The sequence below is a fragment of the Saccopteryx bilineata genome, chromosome 1 (genome assembly GCF_036850765.1).
Source record: "Saccopteryx bilineata isolate mSacBil1 chromosome 1, mSacBil1_pri_phased_curated, whole genome shotgun sequence".
In the NCBI taxonomy this organism is placed as follows: Eukaryota; Metazoa; Chordata; class Mammalia; order Chiroptera; family Emballonuridae; genus Saccopteryx; species Saccopteryx bilineata.
This window is the reverse complement of record NC_089490.1, coordinates 276,839,612-276,861,423: the sequence shown is the minus strand read 5'-3', so window position 1 is coordinate 276,861,423 and position 21,812 is coordinate 276,839,612.

The window sequence follows — 21,812 nt, the reverse complement described above, 5'->3', positions numbered from 1 at the left end:
TTGAAATTATCTAAAGATTGATATATTATTTTTCTGATGGGTGAATCACAAATCCCAGGGAGCACATATGATAAAAAGGTTCTTGGTGCCTTAGAAAGCAGCATCTGTGCCAGGACCAGGGTGGAAGTGAGTTGCCTTGGGCAGAAAGAAAGGCCCTATCTCCCTGATAATAATCCTTAAAGATGAATTAAGGCATTCATGCTCCAGGGACCATCTGTGGGATTAATGTGTCCCCACCCAAAAAAGGACATACTGGAGTTTCCACCCTAGTATTTTAAAATGTGACTTTATTTGAAGACACGATATTTATAGATCTTTCTAGAGAAAAGCAAGTTAAAATACAGTCTTCAAAGTGCTCCCCTATCTGATATGACTGCTGTTCTTATAAAAGAGGGGACATTTGGGCACAAATGCAGAGAGAAAACGGGGGTCTATAAACCACGGAGAGAGGTCTGGAACAGAATCTTCCTCAAGGTCCTCAGAAGAAACCAACCCTGACAACATGTTGATTTCAGACTTCCAAACACCAAACTAAGAGACCACACATTTTTATTGTTTGTGTGTGTCACTCAGTCCCTAGTTTGTGGCATTTTTTTTATTTTTAGAGCAGCCCTAGAAGACTGATACAGAAGAAAACAATTGATCCAGCACTTGGAGCATTGGGGCCTAAAGACACCCAGCTTGGCTACAGCTGAGGTGGTATTTTAGGGTTGGTTTCCCCTCTAGTAAGAATATACATAAACAGTATAGAAACTGTCCTGTCATTGTTTTATAAGGCTACATCACTACTTTGCCTACAACACTTATTTCTTTAAAAGTAAGTTAGGCTCTAGGATGTATAGATAACCCCAAACAGTAATGCAGGGTGTCTGTATTCAGAAAAATCTCTTTATGATTTAACATTTTTGCTATTAAAATATCTCAAATAATGGATGCTTAATGAAGCTATAGTTTAGAGAGCTGATGATCACTTTGGCTGTTTACAGCATCAATTTTTGTCAGCTTTTTTCTTTCTCATGTTTATGCTATAATCAGGCTTTTCTAGTGATGGGTCACTCATTGCTCAGAGAGCATCCTGTGGAGGAGAGCTGGTCTGTGGGCTGGCGGAGCCTGCAGGTGTGCAGCTTTGCTTTGTCATCACCTGGCTAACCGAATGTGGTCAGCGGTTAATCATTAAAGAGCATGACTTTATTTAAAGGTTTTGGCTTACAACTGTTCATTTAGCACAGAACCACAAAGCTTTCATCCTCCACCTTATTTAAAAAGGAAATCCAAGATGTCTAAATGTGTCAAGTCTTAATTTAAAAGTCTAGGGAAAAACATTGGTAGGAGAAAGCAAGGCACAGAACTGTCCAGTTGGTTTAATGGACAAGAACTAATTTGGTCTTTATGCAACACCCTGAGTTGAAGGGAAATTTCCAAAGGCAGCTAAATGCATCATTAAAAGGCAATAATTTTTTTATTGTTCTTTCTTATATTGAGAGAAAAATTAACTTCCTAAATTTCACATTGTTATTGTATTTTGTATCTTGACGCTACATATTTTGTGCAACAATTTGCCCGAAACTTGGATTCAGTGGAGGGTCTCCTCTATGTTGTCTGTTCTCAGGCTAAACATCTGACCTCATTCAGCCATTCTTCACGTGGCAATGGATGGCCACAGCTGTCAAGGTTGATCTGCTGTGAACAGTCCCTGGTGCGGCCTTGTCCCTGTGTAGGGAGGGCTAAGAACGTAATACTTGGAGAACCATAATACTAAGAACATAATACACGGAGACTGTGTTCTCCATGGTGCTAAGCAGAGTGGATGAATGACTGTCACCTGTCTAAAGTAGACCCTAAGCTTTCACTGAGACTACGTCCACACATGAAGGTGGATGAGTGTCTCCAAACAGCTGTAGGATTTGTATTCTATTGATGGTCACATGCAGTTTGATTATAGCTTTATACTGCAGAACGGCATGGACAAGCTATAGCTTGAAGTACAAATACAGCCACTGTCTGTATTTGTAAATAAAGTTTTATTGGAACGCAGCTACACTAGATTATTTATATATTGTTGTCTGTGGCTACTTTAACTCTCCAACAGCAGAGTTGAAAAATTGCAACAGAGACTGTTATAATTACAACAAATCTTATAATATCTAGCCATTTACAAAAAAAAGTTTGCCAACTCCTTATTATAGAATATCAGCTTTATAACTTTATCCTCAAAATATATGTCTGCTTTATTTTCTACCACCAAAATTGTAATTAGATAGAATCATATGCTTTAGGAACCTAAGGGAATCTAGAAATAATCTAATCCACTTCCCATGCAAAAACATGACTTTGGAATATTTTTTAAATGCACATTTATTTAACTGAATATATACTCCCTCAAAATTATACGTATTTTGAAGTTTGAAGCCAGCCAGATTAAATTGCCTCCTCCTTCCCATGGAGCCCTTGAGCTCTGCGATGCAGCGGTGAGGCTTTCCTTCAGTGTCTTCTGTTGGGGACTTCCTGTTGCAAACTGATCCTCCATCAGGGGCTTCTCACCCCTCCAGTATCCTGCTGCCTCTTCCTCATGTGTCGTCCTCATCAGTGGCTCCCATCAGTAAGGCAGAGTTGTTTTCTGAGTACATTAAAAGTTCAGCTCCTTAGCTTTTGTCTCTTGGCACAAACCTCTGGAGGGTTCTCATTTTACAGTTTACTTTGTAGTCATTTGGAGCCTATTAGAAGCGTCAAGTTTCGAATTCAGATGCTACTACAAGGGGTTTCATTTTCACAAGCTCTCTTGGAAGTGGCTTATTGAAGTTCTAATCATTAATCTGGTTCTATAAATCTGAGTGCATCTTCCATCTCCGTATTTTACCTCTATAATTAAGTAGTGCCCTGTGAATGCTTCATCTAACAAACTAAAAGCATAAAACAAGAAAGTGGATAAATAAAAATGATTTTTAAAAGTTTATCTATTTTTAAACATATATTGGCTTCTACATTCAGAGCCTCTGATGTAGTTTCTAAGGATGAGTCTGGCTCTTCAAGGTGAGTCCAGATGCTGATGTGACTCCCACAACATCACTCACAATGTGTTGAGTCTTTAAGATTTCTGTTTGTTGTAGCATTTCATAAAAGACGTGTGGTATGGCTTAAACTGCAATTTTAAAGTAAATGAAGTAGGGTGTTTTGGTGGTATACAGATAATTAATACCACATTTAATTTATTTCTACTTTGGGATATATTCAGTGAATTGGGGGTGAGAACCCATGGTGGCATGAATTTTAAACTGGGTGTTGCTATAGGGATGTTCTGATTCTTGGGGCACTGTACACATTTCTCTCCTGAATGATCATTGCAAATTAACCCAACCACATGGACTCATGGACCTTGACAACTGTGAGAACACAGGGCTGGCAAAATCAGCAGCTTGATTATCAAACTGGCTCAAGTCAAACAGAAGATGTATAAAAACTGCTTTGCAGTCAGAATAAACACAGGAAAATAATATTTTTGAAATCATTATTCCTTAGGCAAGGGAGCTGGTGAGAACATTGCACTGGTTTAATGGCTGCCTTCCCCTAGGAGGCTGGCATTTCTCTGGGGAGGAGCTTGCACAGAGAATGCAGTACTTATTTGTTTATCCTTTGGCTCTGCGGTTGTCTGTTTTTTCCTCAGAGGCACAAACCAGGTCACTGGTTTTACGATTTCTCCGTCCACATCATCTCCCCAGCCCTCCTCTGGAGAAGTAAAGGAGAGTCACTGACCCAGGGCAGGTGCAAATAAACGGTTGTTAAATGAATGAGTGAATTGAGGAATAAATGGATGGTTTGATGGTTTTATTGACTTTCTTCACTTTTGTTGCCTGTGTTTTTGGTATCAGAGTCAAGAAATCATTGCCAAATCTAATGCCATAAAGGTTTTCTCATTTTTCCCAAGAGTTTTATCATTTTAAGACTAAATTTAGTTCTATTTGAGTTAATTTTTATACATGAAGTAAGGTATAAAATTATTAAAGGTATATAATTATTAAAAGAATTAGGTTCAATTCCTTTACATGTGGTTATTTAGCTTTTCCTACCCTCCTTTTCTTTTCTTTTTTTTTTTTTTTTAGAAGATTGTCCTTTACTCATTGAATGGTTTTGGCACTATTATGAAAAATTATTTGACCATGTATGTGAGTGTTTATTTCTGGGCTCTTTATTTTATTTTATTGGTTTAAATATCTGTCTCTCTGCCAGAATCACATTGTTTTAGATTTCTATGGCTTGGTAATTAGTTTTTAATCAGGAAATGTAAGACCTCCAGCTATTTTGGTTTTTTTTCCCAATGTTGTTTTGGCTATTTAGAGTCCCTTTGAGATTCCACATAAGTTTTAGAAGGTTTTTTTATATCTACAAAAACACCATTAGATTTTTTTACAGGAATTGCATAAAGCTGTCATTCACTTCGTATAGTATTAACAATTGTATTGATACTATCTTCCAATATGTGCACACAGGATGCCTTTCCATTTATTTATGTCTTTTTAAATTTCTTTCAGCAATGCTTTATAGTTTTCAGTGTCCACATTTTTTTTGCCTTCACGGTGAAGTCTGTTCCTAAGTATATATTTTATCATTTTTATACTGTGATTTTGTGACTTATAATAAGAAATATATATTTGGTCTTCTTCTCATTTCTATCAAGGATCTTCTAAAACCCTTGGAATTTCCTAAGCAACAAAGGCATCTCTTGTTATGTTCATGAGACCCCCCAAGTAAGGATGGGGCTGGTTGCCAGAGAACCAAACATGTGAACAGAGTGTTTGAATTTTCAGTCTTCCTGCTCTGACTAAAGAGGAAAGAAGGGCTGGAGGTAGTATCATCCCAAATGGCCAATAATTTAATCAATCATGCTTATGTAATGAAGTCTCCATACAAACCCAAAAATCTCATGAAGATTTGGGGGAAGTGGTGCCCAGAGAGAGCATGGAAGCTCCCTGCCCTTTTCCCATACTTTGTCATATGCATCTCTTCCTCTGGTTGTTCCTGTGTCCTTTTGTAATAAATTGGTAATTTAGTAAGTAAAAGGTTTCCATGAGTTCTGTGAGTTACTCTTGCAAATTGATTAAACCCAAGGAGGGGATTGTTGGAACCCTCAGCCTATGGGTCAGAAGTGCAAGTGACACTTGGGCTTGATACTGGTTTCTGAAGCTGGGGAAGGGGCAGTCCTATTATACTGTGGGATCTGATGTTATCTGCAGACACATAGTGTTAGAATTCAATTGAATTGGAGGATGCCCAGGTGGTGTTGACTTTGTATCCTGTAACTTGGCTGAATTTATTAAGGGTGTGTGTGTATGTGTGTGTGTGTGTGTGTGTGTGTGTGTGTGTGTGTGTGTGATCATTAGGACATGCTTGCTTTTAACCTGTTGGTTAATGTAAAGCACTTGGGGAGCATGTTTTATTATAGTAGGTAGATGAATATTAACAAAAAAGAAAAGAACAAATGAACCAGCCAGATTAGCTAGGAAAGGACAGTTGCACGGTCACTGTGCGCATCTGGGAAAGCTGGAAAGGCCCTTTGCAGCCACCTTGGGCAGTCTGCACCACTAGGCAGGGAGGAGAGATGAGGGGAAGGGCAGTGGCACAGAGGAAATACCTTTACTGAGTGCACGGGCAGTAGGAGCCAAATGGCAACCATAAAGGGGAGGAGACAATCTGAGAAAATCTGGAGAAAGGATCAGATAGGCTAAGGATGTAAGCCTGAGCAAAGCCAGGAAAGAGATTGGATAGTTTGAAAAAAAGCCTGCTCTTTCCCAAGTTCAAAGAAATATAAGGAAGCTTGACAAAGGCCCCACTCTCTTTTTGACAGCCATGCTGGTGGGAACATAGCACTGATCACAGCCCGGGCACCATTGATCCTTGGCAGCGGAGGTGTAGGTAGGGAATGAGGCACAGGGAAGTTAAGTAACTTGCCCCAGGTCAGCTTCAGTCCCTGGGTGATGCAGCTCTGGGACCTGTTGACCTCTGTGGGCCTGGTGGGCCCAAGTGTGGGCCTGCTGCCCCAGAAACTGGACTTCCTCCACAGCAAGTCAAAGATAACCCACCTGGTCATGGATGAGGCCTTGGGCACAGTATACCTGGGCCAGTGAATGGGATCTACCACCTGAGATCTGGGGGAGTGCCTCACTGAGTGCAGCAGCCTTTTTAAGTGCATCTGTACCCTGCATGCCCTCTAGTAAATCTTGCTATGATCACTTAAAATCTTCCCATGCATGTGACCCTTTCCCACAGCGCCATGGAAGAACTTAGTTCCTGACCACTCTCCCTCCAGTAACAGTTTCACTTCAACAGACCCACAGAGGTGCCACCAAGATCCCCTTTAAAGGAAGCACATGCTGTCCAGATGCAGAGAGGGAAGCAGACACCTACTGCAGCTCCGGTCCACTGAGGGTCTTCCCGGGGAGCTGCCTCGCCCACAGGCACGTACGTCCTCTGGGCACCTCCATGCAGAGACTGAGAAGAAGGTACTGAACACCTGGCCTGTTCAGCCCAGTGAAGGATGACCCTGCTGACAGTTCCACACCCGAGTTCCCTACCAGGGTGGGAGGCTTAGTCAGGGGGCCTCACCCTTGAACTTCCCCTGTGACCAGTCCTGCCCACTCCTCTTTTCTTTCCCAGGTGATACCGCAAATGAACATCCCACACCAGGACATCATTTTAGTGTCTGCTTCCAGAAAAACCAATCTGAAAAAGTCACTATTTTAAAGGTGATTATTGTTGTATTATTTGTCAATTTACATTTTTTAGATAGTTTAACAAAAGTTCATTTAGGCAATGGCAATAACTTAGAAGCCTACAACCCATTTTTTTTAAAAAACTAGTACAACAGACAATTCCAAGGTAGAAGCTATATTTCTGTTCTCGTGACATCATTCTTATTTTCACAGGAATGAATAAAGATGACCTTGGGGTCTCATTTACTTTTTTCTTTGAATTGAAGTCAGCCACATACAATTGTTCAACTTCCAATTTACTGAAAGACTTAAACTTTCCAAGAGGTTATATTTTGAACTGAGGTTTTAAATAAATCTATTATAAAATTCAAATCAAAGTCATCATTATTTAAACAGGTTTTTTCAGATCTTCTCTGTGCTTTAGGAAGTGTTTTACTTATTAATATGCTGCCTGTGCTCAAACCTTTAGCTCCTTTATTCTGCATTTCTTTTTCTGTTCCATGAACAGCAATTGGGCCTGGGAAAAAGAGTGACACAAAACCCCTCATATCAATGTTGTATGTCCTGCTCTATGACACTCACACACCATGCTCCCGAGATGGACAGGGAGTGAACCAAGAGAAAAGACGAGGTACCATTCATGGGTGTCCCACGTTGTTTCCCGTAAGATTCAAATTAGTCGAATCTAAGTGATCCTGAAGTGATGGGGGCATAATCAGCCATATTAAACATATTTCATTGATGACTTGTAATAACAAGATGAATATGAATAAAGTCTTATATGCCTATAGACGAACCCATTTATTTCTTGTGAACTCTGATGGCCTGATTCCAATTGCAAAGGAATTATTACCTTCAATGGCGTTTGCCCAATTTTATAATTCAGGTAAAATTGGCCTCCATTTCATGCTTCAATTATCAATGATCATTGATCCTTGCAATTCTACAATAACAAGGCAAAATAGAAAGCAATCTGGTCTAGCCATTAGGTAATTAAAAAAAGCACCTGGGTGCTAATTCTTTCTCATTTGAGGATCTATACAAATTTTCTGGTAAAATTTTAATACCATCCACTCTTCATTTTTACTATAATATTGAATAAGGAGAAAAGTATACTATTCTGGCATTTTAAGAACATTTTTCATAATGAAATCTTAATGCCCACTTGATTATCCATAGAAAATAGGAAGTGTGTGTGTGTGTGTGTGTGTGTGTGTGCGCGTGCTTGGCAGGGATATGGGTTCTGAGTGATCCAGCCATGCTTGAAGCTAGACTTATCTGTTTTGTGAGCCTTTACATTCTCTTTGACTGTAAGCTAGTCTGAGTTGGGTTTCTATCTGGGAAAGAATCCTTCCAATTACATTCAACATGCATCTCTTCTTCCATGATTGCCAAAGGACAGTCAAGCTCTCTGCATTGCCCTTTGAAGAATCCCCCATGCAGCATACATGGATCCTGAAAACCATCTCCACTGCAGGGAAAAATAAGTCAGGTGCAACTAACAGGAAAAATAAAACAAAACATGCACTAGTACACCAACACACAGCTTCCAGCCATCGGAGCAGTGTCCCTGCCAGGATCTGCGGAGCTGGTTTTCAAGACATGATGTGGAAGAATGAATGTGTACTCATTTGAGCTATAAAATATATAAATCTGCTCACTTTTTTGTTCATGTTATTCCTTCAGCTTTGTGTTCTCTGTCAATGATAAACAAATGCGGATTTTTTTAAAAAGTATCGCATTTCACATCAGGAAAGTAAAAATATTCTCTGTTTTTGATGGTTTACAAAATCTTTCTTCCATATGGTATTTCTGATGTGATCAGGTGAAATTGCACCTGTATTCCATCCTGCAATCTACCGTAAATATGACACCTAGGACAAGCATTTTTTTCTCTTGGTGGAGCTGAGAATTTTAACCTCACTGATACCTTCTCAGTCTTTTCTGTATACTGACAACTCAAACTCACTTTCTCAGTATTCTTTTCATATAACCGATCCATTTAGATATATTGAGAAGTTCTGTAACTCTTCAACCAAGTGTGTTTTCATGTTGACCAATTAATCTGGTTCGTAAGTATAGCCTGTTTTCCATGTACAAATGATAAGGAGTTTTAGACTTTGGATAGTAACTAAGTAGTATAAATTAAGACTAAGTGAATTGCACATACAGAAATTGATGCTGAGATTTTTATTCAATGACTGCTTTTACACTATTATTTTCTTCAAGTTGAAGAACCTTAAACCTAATGAAATGAACATCGTCTCCTTCCTCCTTCCCACACCTATATTTATGATCATAGGAAAAGAAACATACTACAATTCTCTTTAAGTTTCTCAAGTACATTGCTGCCCCTTTAGTAGCTAAAAATGCATCATTTATCTTCCTCATGATCAGGATTCCCTCTGCTATCACTTGGCATCTGTCAAGACTGAAATTAACATCAAAATTATAGGATACATTGTTTCCACTTGTAACTAGCTCTGAGCCAGACCACCCATTGTTAAGAGCACCAGTGTAATAAATTACTTCAGTAAATTGTCACCATTTAATTGGATGCTACTAAAACCACATTTGGTGATTTCTTTTGTTTTCTCTTGTATTTCTCTGAGTTTAGGGGTAAAAGAGGTTTGTGTAACAGATTACATGATAACCAAACTGTTGTTGGGTCTTTTTCATAGGGGACTGCACATTACAGTTGGTCAGAGGTCATACAGATTCTGGTTATTTCTGAGCTGGGAGGTTGCAGGATAGGGTCAGAGGTAGGGCATCTTCTGGAAGGAGGGTATTTGTGTTCTATCTGTGTGACATCACTAAGAAGTCTCAGTGAGCCCCATTTATGGGTAGGATAACCGCAGAGCCGCCGGAAGCTGTGACCACACAGATGTAATTATAGGGTTTGGAGCAGTTATTGTAAAAGCAGATAGAAACCAGGAGATGGATAAAGCATAGAAAGTGATGCATTTTCTTCACATAAAAGGAAAAAGTGTCTGAAAAAGAAAACCATCAGAAATTTAGACATAAATAGCTCAAATTCAATGCCCATTAAAAATACTGGAACGATTCACCAAAGAATCAATTTGTAGATGACTCTACAACCACATGGCTTTGTGAAGAACACATTCAAAAGCCCAAACCAATTTCCTCCTGAGTATTGCGACAAGACCTAAATATTGAGCGAAGCAGCAGAGAGGACCTGGTTGTTGTAAAAGCCACTGCCCCCCCGCCCCGCCCCGCCCCATGTGTGGCTCTTTCTCTTGGACAGTGAATTTAAAAGTTTGGCCCTTGGGATCTTAGAATAGAAGTGCTGACCCACTATAAAGCTAACCAGCACTACAAACCAATAAACTGGGAACATAAACCAGACATGATTCCCATCAATAATTTACTAGGAAAAGTAAAATTAGGAAAAATAAAATAAACTTAAGAAAAGATCAGCAAAAATTATTCAATCAAGAATAATAGAAACATAAACTGAACTGTATGAATACCAGCCCAAGTCCTCTAGAGATGTATTAGTCAATGATTCATTGATTTGATATTTAATTCAACAATTATTTTATTGTTATGATTGTAGTATTCATTGAATGATACTGTGGAAATAAATATGGATCAAGCAAGTGAGAAAAGCACTGTCTATGTATTCTGAACTTGCTACAGCAAAGGAGTCAGCCGCCATCATTCATGTTTCAGCAGAGACTTAGTGGTCAGAGGAGTGGGGAAGTTTTATGGGGGAAACAGGGAAGGCTCAGGGGTGCGCAGATGAAGGCTGTTCACCTGGGGGAACTGGTGGTGAGCTAGCTGGCAGCAGGGTTTCCCATGTAACTGGTTAGGAGAGCACAATTGGTTTTCTATGGCTAGTCCTGCATTGGAAGCAGAAAGAATTTGGGGAAAGCTGGCTTTTTGAGGCCGATTGCTAGAGGGATTATTAGTTAGCTTCTGGGATTCCACTAGAGATACAGGTCTGACTCCCAACACATCTGATTTATAGAGAGCAGACTGGTTTGTGGGGCTGGTTATAGAGATAATAGGTTGGTTCCCTGGGCAGACTGCTGCAGGTTGTAGGTGAGAGTTCCATTTTTATGTATGTTCTGGTCATTGTCCATTTGTATATCCAGTCCCTCACTACTCTATGGTAGGCACTGACATGCAACATCCATTATTTTATTTTATCCCAGTACGAAGCTGTGAGAATTTCTGCTTTACATAGTAAGAAACTGAGATTTCATCTGTTTAGGTAATGTATCCAATCCACAAAATATGTGATGGAGTCAGTGATCAGATTCAGATCATCGGACCTAAATGCTCTAGATAGTCCTTCTCTGGTGAGGCTGGGGAGGTCTGGATGTCAAGTAATAGCTTGAGACCTGCTTGCTTTCTTGGTTTTGTTTCCAATTCTACTGGAGACTTTATTTTTATAGTTTTTGAAAATTCTCCCTCTTGGTGTGTCTTTCTCTTGAGAATATTAAGTCAATTTCTATAGCAGAGGGGTAAACAAAAGTCCACTTGGCCAAGAAAATAATCTGAATATGTGACTCCCCTAAACATAGGCCATGAGGGAGAAGCCTACAGTTTTGAGAGAAAGAATGTTTGTTCCTACCCTGGGCTCCCTCATCCACCTCACAACACTGCACTAGATGGACAAGAGCTTGGGACCCAAGGTCTAATGTCTACAACAAAATCAAGTGAGAAAGGCCGTTAGTTAAAGTTTGGTCAAAAGCATAGTTGCTTACAAAGAATTTGAAGACTTTTGAATGCCCCTTCTGAATAAATAGGTTTTAAACTTATATCCCCTAAAAAGTAAAAAGTAAAAATAATTAGACTGAAATAATATAACTAGGGAATTATACGAGCGAGAATGGAATATAATTGGTTAAATATTCTAGTTAAATGTATTTCTGAATTTTATTATGACAATAGGATTCTACATTTTTCTAAGGTCAAAATGCTTTGTTCTCTTCTGCTTTGCTGGGTCTGAAGCCACCACTAAACAAAAAACTAGGGGTGCAAACATGGAATTATGGACTTATGCAAACTACTTAAACCCTGAATTCCATTTTGCAAAGTGTTTACAGAGCAAAATTAAAGACTAATTTATTTATTTTTTGCCTACATTGTAAAATATTATGGCATACATTATTGATGACTGAGGATTGTATTTAGCAGTGTTGGTGAATAGTCAGGTGTCATGTAAATGTGTATCCACAATTGGGACATGCCGTGGTCCCCACGCTGCTCACACAGCAGCCACCATAGGATTCCTGGGAATAATAAGTGTAATTTTTCTTTTTATATGTCTATAAAGCTCCTTACTGATTCCCTGTTAAAATAAAAGTTAGGGAAAGTTCATAGCAAACTTTAAAATGAGGGAATATTTTTTAAAAATCTGTGTGATTTCAACTATTACTACTACTGCTGAAACTGCAGATTACTAGACGAGACTATTTATCAGTCACCTGCTATGTGCTTAGTATTATTCTAAATATTGCAAGGGTAGAAAATGTAGGCTTAGCTCATAAGCTCAAGGAAGTTTCACTAATGGGTAACAAATAGCATAAAAGCCAGGACATATTACCTTTAGTTTTCATGCTGGCAATAACATTTTGATAAGCCAGAGAATAAACTGGTTTTCATGCACTTAATACAATTAGAATAGATGGAAGAGAAAGTATTTAGAAAGTAAGTACTCATAGGTTACAGCATGCTTCTTAAGTTTGAAATCTGTTTCAGTATTTTTTAAGAAAAAATAATAATTTTCAAAACCAAAACAAACAAAAATCCTTATTGGTATATTTATATTAATCCTTGGTACAATATGCTACAACAAAGCCAAACACCAACTTGCCTGATTGTGCCTCTATATTCATACAGGTGATAGCATTGTCCTGTCCTTGCAAAATGTGAAACTGGGTGGCTGCCAGTTAAGAAGGTTAAGACTTTACCTTCTTCACTATCTAATTTAATTGGAGAAGAGTCTCACTAAAATCATATTGCTGAGTCTTCAAGTCTTTTCATCTCTGCATGTATTCGTAAAACAAAAAGATGAAGAAATCTCTTTTCCAATTTAATGAACCCTATAAAATACTCTTCGACTTCTTTTCAAAAGTCATTCCTTTGCCCTGCCCAACGTCACACAGGCCAGCCAGCAAGTCACCATTTCTGGTTAGATTAGACTCTGGTCAAAAGGCAGCCCAAGTGGTGGGGAAAAAAAAAAAAAGGCAGCCCAAAGCCCCTGCCCTTCAATGTATATAGATAAAAAGAAAAACACACACACACACACAAACATATATATATATGCATACATATATATACAGAGATACACACACTTATACATGTATGTATACATATGTGTGTATGTATACACACACACACACACACACACACACACATGAATATTTTTAAAGTAAAAATAAAGTACAAGCCTGACCTGTGGTGGCGCAGTGGATATAGCATCAACCTGGAACACTGAGGTTGCCAGTTTGAAACCCTGGTCCTTGCCTGGTCAAGGCACATATGGGAAGCTAGATATAGCTCTAGAATTAAAAGCAGTAGAAACAGGGACTGAGCAGAATTCTCTCATTATAAGATTTCAGAGCCTGTTCCTCTATATAAAGTGTGGCCTTCAGTCTGTGTTTTTTCCTAAGAGTAGAAGCTAAAATGATCTCCCTGTGCTTGAAGTGTCAGCTGGAAACAATATGCTCACCTCTCCCAGACGGCAGAAGCAGACACCCCAGCCGGGCAGAAACTGGGTATCCCCTGGGAGGTCCAATCCCCAAGGGGCAGAAAAGAAGCTGATATATGGCTCACCCCTCACTTAACCTTTCATTTTTACTGTAGAATTATACATAAAAGCTTATGCTATCCTTACTCTCACTTGATTGTTTTTTCCTTTAACAACTTCTGTGAATGTATTTTTTGCTATTTAATCCCTTAGCATTAAATTATAGATATTTCCTATACTTGGGGTTTTCAACATAATTTTCATGAAGATTTTCTTTATGTGTCAGAGTTGCTGAGGTGAAGAAATTGTCTTCTCACATGCATGTTCACATATTCCCACGACTGGGCTTCGTTAGCCTTTACTTGTGTTAGTGATCGGTAGGAGTGGCTGTGTGCAGTCACTACAATCAGCCTCTGCCGCCACCCATGTGACATCCCTTCAGGAGGGAGTAAATACGTCCCTTCCAGACACAGTCTTGTCATTTCAGGAATGACCAGAAATTGGAAGTTACATCTAAAATTTAACTCTGGTTTTCTTCTTGATGCAGTTAACAAATTTCTCCTGTGAGGTCACTGTTAAGCTGCCTTCCACAGATGCATCTTCTCAGTGTTTCCATGAGACACAGATTTCTCCCAAATCCCATGACTTCACACATCTTGTCGATTTGATGTCCTCTCTTGAGTGGTCAAGTATGCATTTCAGACAATCACATGAGACACAGACTCCTTCCAAGTAGACTTTAGGGGGTGAGTTTTAGTGCTGTGCTGAAACAATTGTTCTTATGGGTTTCATGAGGCCAATTTATCTATACCATAATTTACTAAAAACAGTGATATAAAATAAAATCTTGTTAAATACTGGAAATGTCGAATCAAGATGATGAAGATGGAGGCATAGTCAGGATTCCTTAGGTGTTAAGCCACCTGAACTTTTAATTCTCCAAAATGTGTGGTGGAAAGTTTTCTCCAGCACCTCACAGTGTCTTTCCTATTGTGACTAATCATGCTGTTACCTACAGCCTTGGGGGGGGGGGGATGACACCACATTCTTGCTGTTACCTACAGCATCCATGGGAACCACATTCTTCCTGAGCAAGCCCATCAGCATTCTCTATTTCACTGTCATCTGCTCTTTCCTTCCCTGACAGGTGAGTTTAGTTTTTGAGCCTTCAAATTTTCACATCTGCCTTCTGCTACCCATTGTCTCTTCCTTCATTAAAACAAAAATGGGTTTATTTAAATTATTATAGCTGTGTACACCTTATCTACAAAAGGCTGCACACATCCACTGCCTCTTTACCAAGGGGAATTCAGTTCGTGTGTCTGCAGAGTGCTGTCAGCTAAACATCACCGACTCATGCACATTCCACTTATGTGCGGTTTGAGATTTTTATATGATTTCAACAAATGAGTAGTTCCTTATTAAAAGTGGAAAGGATGAACATTCACCTGTTCATTTATTCATTTTTAATCTAATTGTCAGGAAAGACCTGCTGTGAGCCATAGACCACGTTAGATGGGGCGAATATTAAAATGAGTAAGAAAAAAATCTTTTATTTCATAAATGGCAGAGTCAAAAAGAGAAAAAAAACAAGTACTAAATAGAGAGAAAAAGCCATTGTTAAAGCTGCCTTGTGCCTTTTCTTTGGTTAGCTCATTTTTCTCAATTCTACAATGGTGTCAGCCCTTGGATTTAACCTAATAAATGTCCCCAAAGGAAATGGGATAAAAATTATCCTGAGAGCGTGGGCAAGTTTAAGTTGGGTTTGAAGATGCAGAGGCCAAGATCAAAGATACTGTTTTAAAATCCAACTTCAACGATATCACTTTTATGAACTTTCTTTAAGTATAAAAATCTCTTAAATCAATTAAATTGTGATGAACTCCCTAGATTTAAGAATTTATTTTTATTTACTTTAAAATATTTTAATGCACAGGCTCACCCATGACCTTCCCTATGAGAAGAGTTTCTATTTAAGTGAAGCAATGACTTGCTAGAACTGTGATGAGCATCCGTGTTTGAAACTGAAATGCACGAGTGAAACTTTCTTCCCTGCTGAGCCACAGGAAAGCACGTGGGGTGATATCAGCCCTGACTAATAAGCTTGTCGTTGTATCACTTTGCTGAAATCAAAAGATGTGAAGAAATGGTCTTCCTTCCTTCCTTCTACAGGACCCAGTGGGAAGCTGGCTGCCCCCCTCTGAATTAAGCCATCACTTTTACCACTCTCTCGGAATGAATCAATGTCTCCCTGGCATTCTTACATAAACACGTAATGAATGATGAGCTTCTGGAGGGCACAGTCTGATCATTTCCGATCCCAAACAGCCCCCACGACAAAGCTTTGCCTGAGGTTGACTGTCCACAGTGGCTTCTTGAATGTGAAAGGATTTGTCCTGGGATCCTCCGTGATGCTTTTAATCCTCTTCCCCACTCTCAACAGGACAATAATAGAACTGCAAACTGTTCCCCTGTATTTAAGAGAGAAAACTCTTCCAGAACATGAAAAAAAGCTGATATTATTCTTTGTCATAATGCACAGTTGAGCAGCAGAGATCTGTTCTCTGCTTGGTGCAGCCTATGGGCTTTTATGGATGGCATCTCTTCATTTCAGCATCCTGGTTCTCTCTAACACTCCTGACCCACATTGAGTACAGCAGAGCTCCATGAACTTGGGCATGGGCCAGACACATGCCCTTTTAATCCAGCTGGCAGATCAGTCTTGTCCATAGGTTACTAAGGCAAGAACAAGGCAGTGCCCAGCACGGGTCATGACAAATGGATAACTGTGGTTTCATGCAGCTCTGGGCAATTCATGTCCTTTGTTTGGCTAAACTGAGAGTGGGAACCATATTAGGGACCTGAGTGACACTGGTAAGAGGGAGAGAGCCCATGTGGACCCTCACACGCCAGCTGCTACAGTGCCTGTTAAGACCCTCAGAAGGTCTCATCCCAGGACACTGCAAAGAAGACTGGGGTCCCAGCACTGACTCTGCCTCAGAGAGATCTGTGACCTGGAAAGTCACTTTGTCACTTCTGCCTCAGTCTCCTCAAAGGTAGAATAAGAGGGCTAAACCTAGCTTAGCTCCAAAGGCAGTGCAAGCTTTTAAAATATTAGGTTAAACAGAGGTAGTGTTGAGAGTCATAGCACTATAAGCACATCCAAGAGTTTCATATAGAGGAAGAAAGTTCACATCTCATGAATATGTAATTCTCCTCCCCAAACTCACACACCTATTTCATTTTGGTACTAGACATATTAGAACCATATTTGACAGATCTAGATTTTTAAAAAGTATTTGTAAGAATGAGAGTTCACAGGGTGGGGCAAATTAGAATTACAGTTGTAAGTATGCAAAACAGTTTATTCCTCTATTATTATTTAATGATTATTATTTTCCATACAAACAACTTTAAACTTACTTTTGCCCCACCCTGTATATGAATATAAAAAGGGCTTCAAAATTGTCTACTAAAAGTATTTTTGTATATTGTTAAAATATATTACTTTCTTCAATGCTTTTCTCATCAAATTTTACTGATGTAAGGACCTCTAGGAACTGTTCTAGGTATAGCCCAGGACAGTACACAGTGGTCCAGAAGAACCAAGGAAAAGATAAATGTCTAGTCTGAGCAAATGCCATGTCAAAAGGCAAAAATATCCAGTTGCTATCTAGCCACATTTCTTCCTGGGTAGGCCAACTGATCTGTGTAACTGCTTGCTACGTTTCCACTCACCCGACAAACAGCAGCACAACCCCTCCGTGTCACTAAGGGTGGGGTTTATGTATGTCCACTTCTGGTCCTACAATCACAGTCTTTCTAGAGCATAGGGTGGGATCATGGGGGCTTCAGCTCCTTTAAGACAAAGGAATTGAAACGAGAGAGGATCTGGTGCCTAGGAATATTCAACCAGAAATATAATCAGGTAAGTGAACCTTAAGGAGCTCAAAGAGGTCTAATAAATATCTACAAATAAGCTTTAAAAATCTTTTCCACATCTCCCAAAAGACCCATAAAAAATTAATCATTAAAAAAATCTTAAATAGATTCTAAATAATTTCCCTTAGAAATGTTACTTCAACAAAATAGTCCATAATTTTAAATATGAATCAATCACTTTACCTCTATTATATTACTTCTGAATATTTAGTAATACAAAATACTGTACTTGGAAGCATGCTTAATTGTCACCATTTTATTTGACTTCACGCATTTCTACTAGTGTTAATTAACCCTTTCCTTCCTTTACTTGGACATTCTACATATTTTGCTACATGCATATTCTTCAAATACATATAAATAAATGTAAGCAAGTAGGTATGTACATAAATCATTAAAAATGATAATCCGACTTAATTGTTCAATATAAATTATATGTATGAACTTTTCAATACAGCTAAGTTAAATGCTGTGAGTTTGAAATCACTTAGATCAAAGAAACTGTCAAAACTGTAAAGACATTTAAAGTATTGTGAAAACCCCAAATTTGTCTATTTCCATTTTGAGTTCAGCTGATGGCAATACTTCTGTATTAAGTACCAGAAGTTTTTAGTTCTAGTCACTTTGTAACTGAGGATGTGGGGTAAGAACAAATCAGTGATATGTTTGTCTTGAAAATATTACCTATTCTAATCCAATCTGAAAGTTATGTTGATGCTAACAGGTAACATTATAAAAGGAATCTTGCTAAAATATAAAGCATTAATCTTATGTGGGTGATGGCTATTATAATTTCTCTTGTTCTTTTCTTCAAATGTGCATACTTTATGTCCAACATAAAAATATAAACGATAGACATGTTTTTGGCTAAAGAAACACAGAAAGAATTTTTAAATTAAAGTTACCAGTTTTATATCTTTGAGAATTACAAAATGTTATGAAAGTCAAATCTTTCATTGCCTTTGACAATGTGCGTGTTTTTTTGTTTTGTTTGTGAGAGAGACAGAAAGACAGACAGAGGGACAAATAGGGGCAGATAAGCGAGAAGGTAGAGAGATGAGAAGCATCAATTCTTCATTGAGGCACCTTAGTTGTTCATTGATTACTTTCTCATATGTTCCTTGACTGGCGTGGTGGAGGGAGGCTTCAGCAGAGCCAGTGACCTTGCATCACCCCTTGCTCAAGCCAGTGATCTTGGTCTTAAGCCAGAGACCTTGGGCTTCAAGCCAGCAACCTTTGATTCAAGCTAGCAACCATGGGGTCAGGTCTATGATCTCACATTCAAGAGAGTGACCTCACGCTCAAGCTGGATGAGCCTCACTCAAGCCGGTGACCTTGGGGTTTTGAACCTGCATCTTCTGCATCCCAGTTCAATGTTCTATCCACTGCACCACCACCTGGTCAGATGACATAATTTTTATTTGCTTAACCAGCTTGATCAGACCATCCCCATTTATCTATCTATCTATCTATCTATCTATCATCTATCTATCATCTATCTATCTATTTAATGGTACTGTCAGGGTTTCCAGAGACTGGTCAGGAGCAGGAAACTTAGAGATAATGGGGTCAATTCCAGGACATTAAAAGTGAAATAGGTAAGCCTTCTTTCAGGGGGGGAAGAATGCAAGAAGAGGGGATGGCCCTGCAGAGAACATGGCTGTCAAAAACACTGCATAATTCTAGTATGCCCAGGTGAGGACAGCCTGCCTGAGAGTGGAAAGAATAGAGAGGGGAACAGAGTGAGGATAAACACAGCAAGAATGATGACAAAAGCTTCATGCAGGCATGCCTGTGTCTGGGACAGAGACCTCGGCTCTTAACATTTGGAGTTGGACAAATATCTGCTCTCACCAGTCTGAGATAGGCATCTTTGAACTTGCAAAAAAGGCCTCTATTTAACATGCATTTCAAGACACCACCAATTTTCTTAAAGTAAATGTATTCTTTCATAGGAATGACCTCTTATTAGTAAAAATGATAGGGTATTACACTTAAGTGACTAAACTTTAATAGGTTATTTCCTAAATTCATTGTAAAAACTGTAATGAAAAATTTCCCAAATGCCAAATATAAAGCTACATTCAAGGCCATTTGAAAATGTGATTGGCAAAGTGATAAATTTCAGAGTCATAAAAATCAGGATAATCTCAATGGCCACAAAAGGGTAATTTTCAAATGGAGAACTTGCCCAAAGAGGTTCTCCCCAGGATTCTAAGGGTGGCAACATCTTCATTTGTGTTCCCTGAACTGGCGATTTTTAAGATGAAGCTACAAGATTAATATATAGAGTAAAGAGCACCAACCCTTCCTACTTGGTGGGCAAGAAAAACTCAAAGAAATTTTATAGAATTTTTTCCAGGGTTCATGCATTTATTTCCTACAACTAGGTGAATTGTTTTATTCTCATCTGTTGCTTTTAAAAGTGGAAACAAGTTTATGTTTCTGATTACAAAATTAATGGATGATCCCAGAAAAAAAAAATCACTGACTTGCTCTCAAATGACTACTCCTTACCCCTGCTCTCTGCATGTTCAGAGCAATGGTAGAGCTGTTTCCCATGAGCAAGGTGTCCTATGATTTTGCCTTGCATCATTTTCTCTCAGTTGGCCATGGCCCATCAATTGTTGAAGACCTGATTTCTGATCTCACTTTCTGCTTTCCTGGAGTCCTGTGGCTCCTGTCTGTCAGGACTTTGACCTCCTGTTGTCTTGGATCCTTGATAAAACCCACCTTACCCACTTGGCACAGGTTAACAGCCAACAACAGGAAGTGCCACAGCTCCACCTCTGCCTGACTCCCTCACTGGATCCTGGATCCCTCATTCTGCCTTGATGAGAGGCTTCCAAATGGCTTTCTCTTCACAGTAGATCTATATTTCCATCTGGTATCATTTTAGTTCTTCCTGAAGAATTTCCATTAACATTTACTTTTGTGCAGATCTACTGGTCATGAATTCTCTTAGCTTTTGTCTGATTTATAAAAAGTCTTTATTTTTTCTCTTCATAAAATATATTTTTGCTAAAATTAAAGTTCAACATTGATTACTTTTTTCAGTACTTTAAAAATACTGTTCCATATTTTTTCTGCTTTACATAGTTTCCGACAAGAAATCTGCTATCGTCATACCTTTGCTCCCCTGAGGGTAATGTGCGTATTTCTCTTTAACACTGGTTTTCAGATACTTTATTACTAGAAAGCCCGGCAGTCATATAAAATGACCGCTGTTCTAGATATTATAAATTGTAATTAAAATGATTTATGCAAAGGTGTCTGCTAATTCAAACTGAATTACCCAGGGCAGGCAGTGAGGACGCCCCTTTGCTTACTGCCACACGGGGTTTCCCCCTTCTACTTGCTTAATTGCTTAAAGTAGAGTGCAATGAAGGAAACCACTGGTGGTATATTTCTTAAGAGCCACCACTAGCTCAATAAATAAAGGTGATTTAAATAATAAAATGTTAATTCACATGTCAAAGATCTCTTTGTACACAACATTTCTTGTGTAGATCTTTCCATCATTTTTAAGCTCGCCTTGCAGAGGACCATCAATTATTTTTAACTTTACGTCCGTTCTTTCACGAACTCTTGAACAGGCAACATAAAGTTGACCGTGTCCAAATGCAGGCTCAGGTAAAAAAAAATGCCAACACGCTTAAGCATTTGGCCCTGAGATTTATTGATGGTCATAGCAAAGGCAAGTTTTACAGGAAATTGTCTATGTCTCGATTGAAACGGCAACCCTGTTTGAGATGGAGCCAAATCAATTCTTGGAATGACATGTATTTCACCTTTAGAGGGGCCAGTCAAAGACTTAGCTATTATGACATTATTTTTCAGTTGGAGAACCTCTAGTCTTGTACCATTGCAAAGACCCCTTCTGGTGTTAAGATTTCTTAACAGCATAATAATTGCTCCAATCTTTAACCTCAATTTGTGAGGTGGAATGCCAGAAGGCGGGACTATTTGAATGCTGTGGCAACTTCACCCCATTGGCTAGTACAGTTATGCAAGCAACCAATAAGCTATTGGCGACAAACAGACACTTAAGCCGCATATAATAAAGATAATAGTTTGGGTGTGATTTTTATTCTTTTTTTCTGCTTAGGTTCTGTTGTCTTTCTTGAATTGTGAAATTATTATTTATACTAAATTCGGAAAGAAAATAGCCATCTTTTTTTTCAGCTATTTTGTCTCCTTGTTTTCCTCTCATTTGAGACTGTAATTACATATAACTACTTCATATAAGACATTGGTGTTCTATTCATTTTATCTTGATTTCTTCTCCTTTTGTTTGATTTTGGATGATTTATATTGATATGTCTTTTATTTCTCAGTGTGCAGTCTGTTGACAAATTTTTAATTTTAGATACTCCACTTTTCATCTCTGGAAGTTCCATTTAGTTCTTTTAAAAATTGTTTACATTTCTTAGCTCACTATATTT